The 8,924-nt window shown below is 40.4% G+C and overlaps 1 long non-coding RNA gene across 3 annotated transcripts in view; it reads right to left on the bottom strand.

Moving 5' to 3' along the window:
• The window catches only part of LOC106147072, a 20,586-nt gene extending 18,850 nt beyond the window's left edge, over positions 1-1,736 (bottom strand). For 2 of the 3 annotated variants that reach the window (XR_001231790.1, XR_001231789.1), the window contains exon 1: positions 1,652-1,736. This is a non-coding gene — a long non-coding RNA (uncharacterized LOC106147072). The remainder of the gene's footprint in view (positions 1-1,651) is intronic. The other variant, XR_001231791.1, reaches the window with a different exon arrangement.
• Between the last annotated feature and the right edge of the window lie 7,188 nt (positions 1,737-8,924).

Genomic DNA, 8,924 nt, shown 5'->3' with positions numbered 1-8,924 from the left:
TGGTTAAGATTTCATAATATATATTTTTATAAACTACTTCGTTATATTTTTAGTAACTTCCTTTTAGTCCTATTTTTAGTTTTTGTAACAAATAGCTAAAAATTACTCAAGTGTTATTTTTAAAGCTCTTGGTAGGACACAGTGTCTATATTTAATGTACCAATCTTGTTTATAACAACATTTTTCCAATATTTTATTAGAACTATTTCATAGGGTATCTCAGTTAATTTCCTCATTGCTGAGACAAAATATCCAACACTCACAAGTCAAGAGAGGAAAGATTTATTCAGCTCACAGTTTGTGGAAGTTTTGGTTCATAATCGGCTGGCTACAAAGCAGGGTGGCACATGGCAGAGAGCAACAGTTCATGGCAGTGGAAGACAGCAAAAGTAACAAGCAGGAAAGCAAGATAAGCCTCTTTCTGTCCCTTTTGCTGTATCCAGTCTACCGAGACTGGGACAGTGCCAATCCAATCAGTGAATTGATCTAGCAATCACCCACACTTAATCCCAGCACCCTTAATCCTAGCATTACTCCATGAATCAATCCTACGTTCTAGATTCAGCCACCTCTGAAAAGCCCAGCTCCCATAACTGCGTGAGGCTTTGAGGGGACATCCAGACAAACTATAACACTGGGCATACTTGAAATCAGTATTTAAGCTTTAAATGACAGCCATGTTGGCATAGAACAAATTGACAAATATTTACTGCATCACTTTCTAATGTTTACTCCATAGAATATCCCATAACGTATTTATATGCTTTTCCAGGAATGTAGAGTTATCAGCATCATCTGCATGGATGTAGTTAATTGTATCACATTTGTAATGCAACAGCTCATTCTGTAAATAAAAATACACCCTAAAATATGAAAAAAGACTGTTGGTATAATTACATAGTTCTTTAATGTATTTATATAACATTTGCTAAGCATGTTGACTCATTTTTATAGTTTTGAATAAATCCTACTTGATTAAGCATACTTTCTTTTCAAACTCACCGATATTTTATATTTTTTTGTTTTTGCACCCGTATTCACAAATGGAATTGGTCAGTCATTTTTCTTCCTAATTTGCTTTTTTATAAAGTCAAATTTTGACACTGAAATAAATAAAATATGAAATATCTAAGGTAAGGAATTCTCTTCTTTTTCTATCAGCTGCCGTAGTTTGAAAAACATGAAAATGACATTTTATTAAAGCCACTTTACTGTCAGGGGCCAACACAGTCCCTCATAATGCACTTTCCAGTGTTCGTGGTACCACAGAAGTGTTTTCTTGCCTGAATAAGTAGCTTTTTTGATGAAGTTCCCTCTGTGGGGAAAAACAGGCCCATAAATTTTTTTAACATTAGCAGAAAGTATAAATTTAGGGAAAGCATTCCAGTTCTTCTAAAAATAAAATATTTTACGTCAAAATCATATTTTCAAATCAATATTATTCCTCATAAAAAGTACTTTTAAGTGGCTTTCTTAAAACAAATAAAAATACATTTTTGAGGCAATGGAAAATGTATTCTCAAGGGAACCATACAGCTCACCCTGATGGCAAGAGCCACAGGGAAACTGAAGTTGTACAGCTGAAATGTACCAGAAGAGCCCAACTCACTGTACCCAAGGAAGAGGCTGTTTGAGACAAACAATTACTCACCCCTTTTCTGCTTGGATCTACTGGAGGTAGTAATAATAAAAGAAATCTTTGTGAGAATGCTTCATGGTGTTCAAAGGAAGTTGCGTCTCCTGTTTGATCACTGTTACTGTCAAGACAGCCAATTTAAAAGTGACCCATTTCTGGCCTGACCAAAGAGGATAGCCATTTATGGTGTTGTTTACAAAGCCCTCAATTATGAGAAATGGTTATTATTCTTGGCTTATGTATGAGATGGGATTATTCAATAGGTGCTATGTGCCAGAAAAACAGTAGGCTTCTCCTAAGAGCTCTCAGGTTAAAATTAGATGATAGTTGCCCAACCTGAGAACACATACTAAAGGGAGCATAATCACAATGCTGAGCTATCCCAGCTGAAAAACATGCATAAAATTTTATGAATAAGACTCAGGGCCAGGGATATAGCTTAGTGGCACAAGCGCCTGCCTGGCAAGCATAAGGTCCCGAGCTCGATTTCCAGTACCAAAAAAAAAAAGAAATAAGACTTGAAATCTCACATGGAATGATGTGATCCAACTCTGTTGTGTTATAGAGTATAAGGTGATTCTCAAGATGAAGTGACAAAGTTTTATTTATTCTTTCATTTACCCTGTAAGTACATGGATTCAATTTTAAATGTCCCCAGAGGGTCCTGTGTTGAAGGCTTGGTCCCCAGACAATGGTGCTGTGGGAGGTGGTGGAGCACAGTGGGAGGAAGAGAGATCACCAGAGGGTGGGCCCTTGAAGGGACTCTTGGGGCACTGGCCCCTTCCTTTCCCTCTCTCTTTCCCTCCCTCCCTCTCTCTCTCTGCTTCCCAGCTACCATTAAGTGAGCAGCTTTAGTCCTCTACCCACTCCTTGCCATGATATGGTTTCTTGCCACAACCCCATGGTGGTAGATCCAACAGACCATGGATGAAGACATCTGAAATCGTGAGCCAAAATAAACCTTTCCTTCTTGTAAGTTGTTTAGCTCAGGGTTTTTGTCACAGCAACAGAAAGCTAACACAGATGAAATGGTGATAAACAATTTCAAATGGTCCTTTCTCAGGGAAAGAGCATAAAGATTAAAACAGGTGATCATGTGATGAGCAGTACTGTAATAGACTAAGTGTCCGAAGATGGTCACATCCATTCCACAGCATCTTTTCTCTATAACATGAACTTACCTTTTACCTGTCAAGATACAGAATCTTTACTCCTTGCTCTGTGACTTTTCTTGACCAGTGAAAAAGTGTGGCAGAAGTAACACTGGGTGACTGTGAGTGAGGTTTCAGAGTCAGGCAGCCTCTGCCTCCTCTTCATGTAACCCTTCATGTGAACCTGGCTACCATACAGGAGGGCTCCAGAGTGGCCAAGTAGAGATCTTCACATGGCCTTACTGACACCCACAGCTCCCAGCCAACACCAGTGCCACTTTGAGCCTTGCAGCCTAACCACCTGAAGTAGAGAACCCACATGGTATCCAGGGAGGAGCCTCGAGGCAGGATAAGTTGTCATTTCTGGCCACTGTATTTGACGTGCTTTGCTCTGCATCAGTAGATGACTGAGACAGTATGAAATCAGAAAAAGTTCCTAAGAAATAGTACAGTGTGGAACCCTATGAGAATGGTACTCAGAGTCAGGCATCTTGATCCAGTCTCACCCGACTGTGCCAGCAGTGGAAGGAGAGCCTCGAGAACCAGAAGCAGGGCGTGTGGCTGCTCCACCAAGGAACGGGCCTAGGCTAGAGTTGGGCCTCACAGGGGCAATGACTGAAGATGGACTTGAAGAGCATAGCAGGACCTGGCAGGAGTGTGCTGAGGCCTGTGGGGCCACACAGATCCCCTCAGACAGGTCCCAGAGGAGACCACGAATTGCTGACTCCCAGTTCAAAGCTCTGTCCTCTAAAGGACACCATCCCTGACTGGTACCTCTGGGCAATGAGCCAATACAAGCCTTAGCTCCAGAGATAAGGGTCCTGTGCCCCAAGTCTGCCCTGCCCATGCTGAGGCCAAACCGTTCAACAGAGGTCTCTCAGTTGCCTAGGCCCCCATGTACTAGGTCCGGTACTGCCCCCTCGCCAGCACTCACAGGACTGCACTGGAGTCGGGCCCCTCAGCCTCTCTTCCTGAGGTCCAAAAGATATGAGCCAAGTCTGTGGTTGGGCAAATATGCCTTAAGAAGGCCATAGTCATCAGGGTAGCTTGTGATATACATACCATATAATACATAAAGCAGCAAGTCATATATGATCCTACAAAGGGACTGTTTTGCGTGACCTAAGATATCAGACAGACCATCTCCAGACATCACAGTGGAGCACAGGACTAAGGGGGAAGACCAGACACTAGCAGTCCCAAGGAAGGAAGGCAGCCAGGAAGAAACCAGCCTTCATGCATCACACAGAAGCAGCAGAGGGGATGGGTGCATGTTATAAGAACAACAGGCGCTGCAGAGAAACCATCTGGCCAATTTTGAATTTTGATCTTTTGTCAGACCAGCGATATATGGTACTACCTCCTTACAATGAGAGGCAGCAGGAAGCTCCAGCTCTGAGTCAGCCATAGGATCACCAAGGGGAAACACTGATAAGCTACAGCTTCCTGTGTCGCCAGCTTCTTCGTGTTTTGTTTCTGCATACCATCACGTCTGCAAAATGCCATCTGCATAATCACCTGAGATAGTCAACATGCTACTGTAAATAGCCTATGTGTAAGGTGGTTTTACCCAAATTCGGGTTCATGTTGAGCATGTTGAAGGTAGGCTGAGCTAAGCTGGGATGCTTGGTAGACAGGTGTATCAATGCACTTTCAAGATATTTCTGACTTACAGTAGATTTAATGAGATGTAACTCCACTGTATTTCAAGGATCATCTGTGGAGACACATTGAACACATGAAATACCACAGGTTAGGACTCCCTGCAGCAAATGTGAAAGGAAGTGCTAGAGGCAGGCATTTAGTTTAGGAAGAGCCACCTCGGCCCTGAAAACCAGACAGGCATTCCAGACCTTCAGGCAGAGAGTGAAACTCCTCCCTCGCCAGCATGTCCACGTGCCTAAGAGCACTTTCTTCTTTCCTAAAAACTGATCCATAAAAATTAGATATACAATATATGCACTACCTTATTTATTTATTTTTCATTCGTGGTGAGAACACTTAAAATCTACTCTCTTAGCAGTTTTAAGTATACAATGCCCTGTTATTAACTGTAGTAATCATGTTGTACATTAAATCTCTTGATTTTACTCCTCCTGTCTCATGGAAATGTTGTACCCTTTCCCCAGCCTCTCCGTATTTTGCCCTAGCCCCCAGGCCCTGGTAACCATCATTCAACCCTCTACTCCTCTGCACCTAACTCTTTTAGATTTCCCATGTGAGTGAGTGCCTGTGGTGTTTGTCTTTCTGTGGCTGGCTTATTTCACTTACCATAATGTCCTCCAGGCTCTGCCATGCAATAAACACAGGAGTGCAGAAATCTCTTCAAAACACTGACTTCACTTCCTTTAGTGAGGTGGGGTTGCTGGTTGTATGGGAACTCCATTTTAATTTCTTAGAATCCTCAACACTGTTTACCCCAGTTGTGAAACTGGCAGAAACTGAAGCCAAAATAACTGTGTTATTGAGTAATTTTACATACTCAAAAATGATGTTCAGTACAAACATGGAGAATGATGTCTATAAAAATTTGAAAAAGAATTTCCAGGAATGATAAAATTTAATTATCACAGTAGACAGAGAAATCTCATGTTATAGTCAGTTGAAGAGCAAATTGGGGCAGAAGAAGTCATCCTGAGTAAAACCAGATAAACAGAGAAACAAAGCAGGCAATGTGAATGCTCACATCTTACTGGAATAAGAAAAGAAAATAAAAGAAGATAAGAGTCAATATTTTAGGAGACAGTTCCTGAGGATGTTCTAGACACGTTAGAAGACACCAGTATTTAGATCCAGGAAGCTCAATGAACTCTGAACCAATAGAAATATTTTTTAAATCCACTACATGCCTAGATACATCATAGTAACACTATAGAACACCCAATGACAAGAAGAAGTTTGAAAAGATCCTGAGGAACAGAGTAGTTCATCTATAAACAGCAGCCACCTACCCACAAACGCCTTCTCAGCAGTAACACGCAGGCCCAGGCAAGAGTCATAGAAGGTGCTGAGGCATCATTTCACGCCTGTACAATTGGCAAAAATTACGCAGTCTGATAGCAGCAAGGACTGGAGACAATGTGAATCAGTAGAAACTCTCATCACTGCTGGTGGAATGGCAAGCTGTTCAACTGGCTAGGAACATTTTGATTTTACTTAGTAAAGTGGAAATGAGCACTCCCTCTGACTCATCCTTTCTATTCCTGGGGAAATACTTGCAAACTTGCAGTAGGAGGCAAATGCACAAGAATGATCAGAGCAGTAATGCTGAAAATAACACAAAATGTAAGAAAATTACCAAACTTTCCATCAATAATATATGGGAAAATAAACTATGGTGTCAGCTACATGTGTCAAGATGTGGGAACCTCAACAACACAACATGAGCAAGTATCTTAAGGTACAAAACATGGGGGCAATAACACAAGCTCCAAAAACAGTCAAGAGCTTAGGGGTAACAGTTAACATTGGTAACTCAGGGTGGGTATATAGTAAAAGAATTTTTAAATGGGTATATGGCAAGTTCAGCTTATTGTTTCTTTTTTTTGGAGGAAGAGAGAAGAATCAAGAAGTCAGAAGTGGCTCTTATTTGTATCTTATGTAGAACATCGTGTTCCAAAATGAAACCAAAGTAAGTACAAGAATGTCAGTATGTATTAAATGTGGCTGACAGCCTTATAGAATGTTCATATCCTTATCTGGAATTTTCTCTATGTTTGAAATAGTCCTAAATTTTAAAAATAAAACTGAAAAATACCCACAGTGCATAAAGATTTCACAAAAACATTTGCTAAGAAGAAAACAAATAAAGACTCCCCAAATGGACAAAAGTACTGAAGATGCTTCACTAAAGAAGATACACAAATAGCAACTAAACATGTGAAAAGCTCAACATCAGTAGTTACTGAGGAAATGAAAAGTAGAACTACAAGGAGATGCTGCATATTCATTACAGTGGCTAAAATTATACAGATCATTTGAGTATTGATGAGGATGTGGAACAGTGGAACTCTTTTTACTTTTTTTTTTTTTTTTTTTTTGCAGTGCTGGGGATGAATCTAGGGCCTTGCACATACTAGGCAAGTGCTCTACCACTAAGCTACACCCCGCTACCTAAGGAACTCTCACGTCACAGTGGAAATGTACAATGATGCAAACTTTTTGGATGTCACTTTGATAGTCTCTTTAAAATTAAATACATAGCCCATATCAATATGTGAACCTCATAACCCAGCTATTCCATACTTAGGCACTTACTCAAGACAAAAGAAAACATGTGTCCACATAAGAATTGTACATAAATGACCATAGTAGCCATTTATAACTACCAAGAATTGGAAACAGCCAAAAGATCCATGAGCAGATATATGAATAAATACATTTAATATATGCACACAATAGAGCTTTAATCAACAATAAAAAGAAATGAATTATGGACTACAACCAGGATTACTTTTTAACATTTTATTTATAACTGACACTTGATAAGTGTATGCATTTTGGAGGTATACTGTGATGTTTCAATACATATATACATTGAATAATGATCAGATCTTGGTATTCAATATATCCTCAAATATTTATAATTTCTTTGTGATACGAGCATTTAAGATCCTTCTTTCTGGCCATTTTGAAATATACAATGCATTATTACCAACTGTAGTCATCCTTTTCTATCATAGAACACCAGACTTATTCCTCCCCTGGCATGGTAGTGTGGTGCCTGTTCACCAACTCTTCTAAACGCCCTCCTTCCTTGTAACTTCCTCAGCCTCTGGTAACTACTATTCTACTCTCTGCTTCTATGAAATAAACTTTAAAAAATTCATATATGGGCAAGATCATGCAGTATTTGTCTTTCTATGCCTGGCTTATTTCACTTAATATAATGTCCTCTTGCTCCATTCAGGTTCAGATCATGTTGACACAAGTAACAAGATCCCATTCTTTTTCCTGTTGAATGGTGTTCCAACATGAATACATAGCACACTTTAGTTCACTCTCTGATGAGGGATGCTTAGGTTGGGTCTGGGTCCTAGTTACTGTGAGTAGTGCTGCAATAAACAGGGGGACACAGTGCTACAATAAACAGGGGGACAAAGGAGATGATTTCATCTCCTTTGCATGTTTACCCAGCAGAGGTATTGCTGGATTATAGGGAAGTTCCATTTTTAATTTTTTGTGAAATCTCCATTCTTTTTTTCGTAATGGCTATACTAATTTACATTCCCACAAAAGAATCACTTTTAAATGAGCAAAAAAAAGTCAACCAAAAGAGAATATATGCTCTATGATTCCACTGATTTTAGGAAATGTCAATTAATGTGTAGTAATCAAAAGTAGATAAATGATTGCCAGGGGATGGGGAGGAGCATGAGGAACATTTTCAGAATGATAGATGTGTTCTTTATGCTGCTTGTGGTAATCGTTTTATTCATGTCAAAATTTATCAAATTTCATCCTTCAAGTATGTGCAGTATTATATATCAGTTACGTATATCTCAGTACATCTGTTAGAAATAGAGCAAACGGAAAAATTGTACCTGGTTAGCAAGGTACACGGAGTCACAAGCTATAATCCTGCAAAGCACTGTGACTAAAGTGGGCCAAATGCTCCCTAAAACTCCAGAAAGCTCCGTGAATCTGATGCACCCAGGCTCCTGGAAAGCTTCCTACAGAGTGCTGGGTCATAGCATTGGGCAAAGAACCAAAGCACTGTTCCCACTTCCCAGCACACTGACCTTCCCCACCACGCCCAGCCCTTCGCGTCTCCCCCACATGCTGCTGTCCACCCCTTTGCTCCCTGTGGCAGCAAGGCCTGGCCCTGGCTAGCTGTTGGGGTATTTGTCTTCAGGGGAAGGTGTTGGGTTTCCTCCTTCCCCTCTGAGAGAAGTAGCCTGCCAGGCCGGTCTGTCTGCCACACGGGCCCAGGTGGCACAATCAGTACCTTTCTGTTACAAACTATAGTTGAAAGACAAAACAAAAACAAAAAACCCTCAGCTCTTTTTTTTCCTTTACTTACTTCTTAACATTTAAAATAAACAAAGATTTCCTAAACATTTCAAGAAATCTTCCAGTAGGAAGGAAGGGAACGAGAGCGGAAAGGGAAGAGGAAAGGTTTGAAAGGATTCAGCAGA

The sequence above is a fragment of the Chinchilla lanigera genome, unplaced genomic scaffold (genome assembly GCF_000276665.1).
Source record: "Chinchilla lanigera isolate Chin_1 unplaced genomic scaffold, ChiLan1.0 scaffold00114, whole genome shotgun sequence".
Lineage (NCBI taxonomy): Eukaryota > Metazoa > Chordata > Mammalia > Rodentia > Chinchillidae > Chinchilla > Chinchilla lanigera.
Note: the sequence above shows the minus strand (reverse complement) of the source record. Positions and strands in the feature narration are given on the sequence as shown.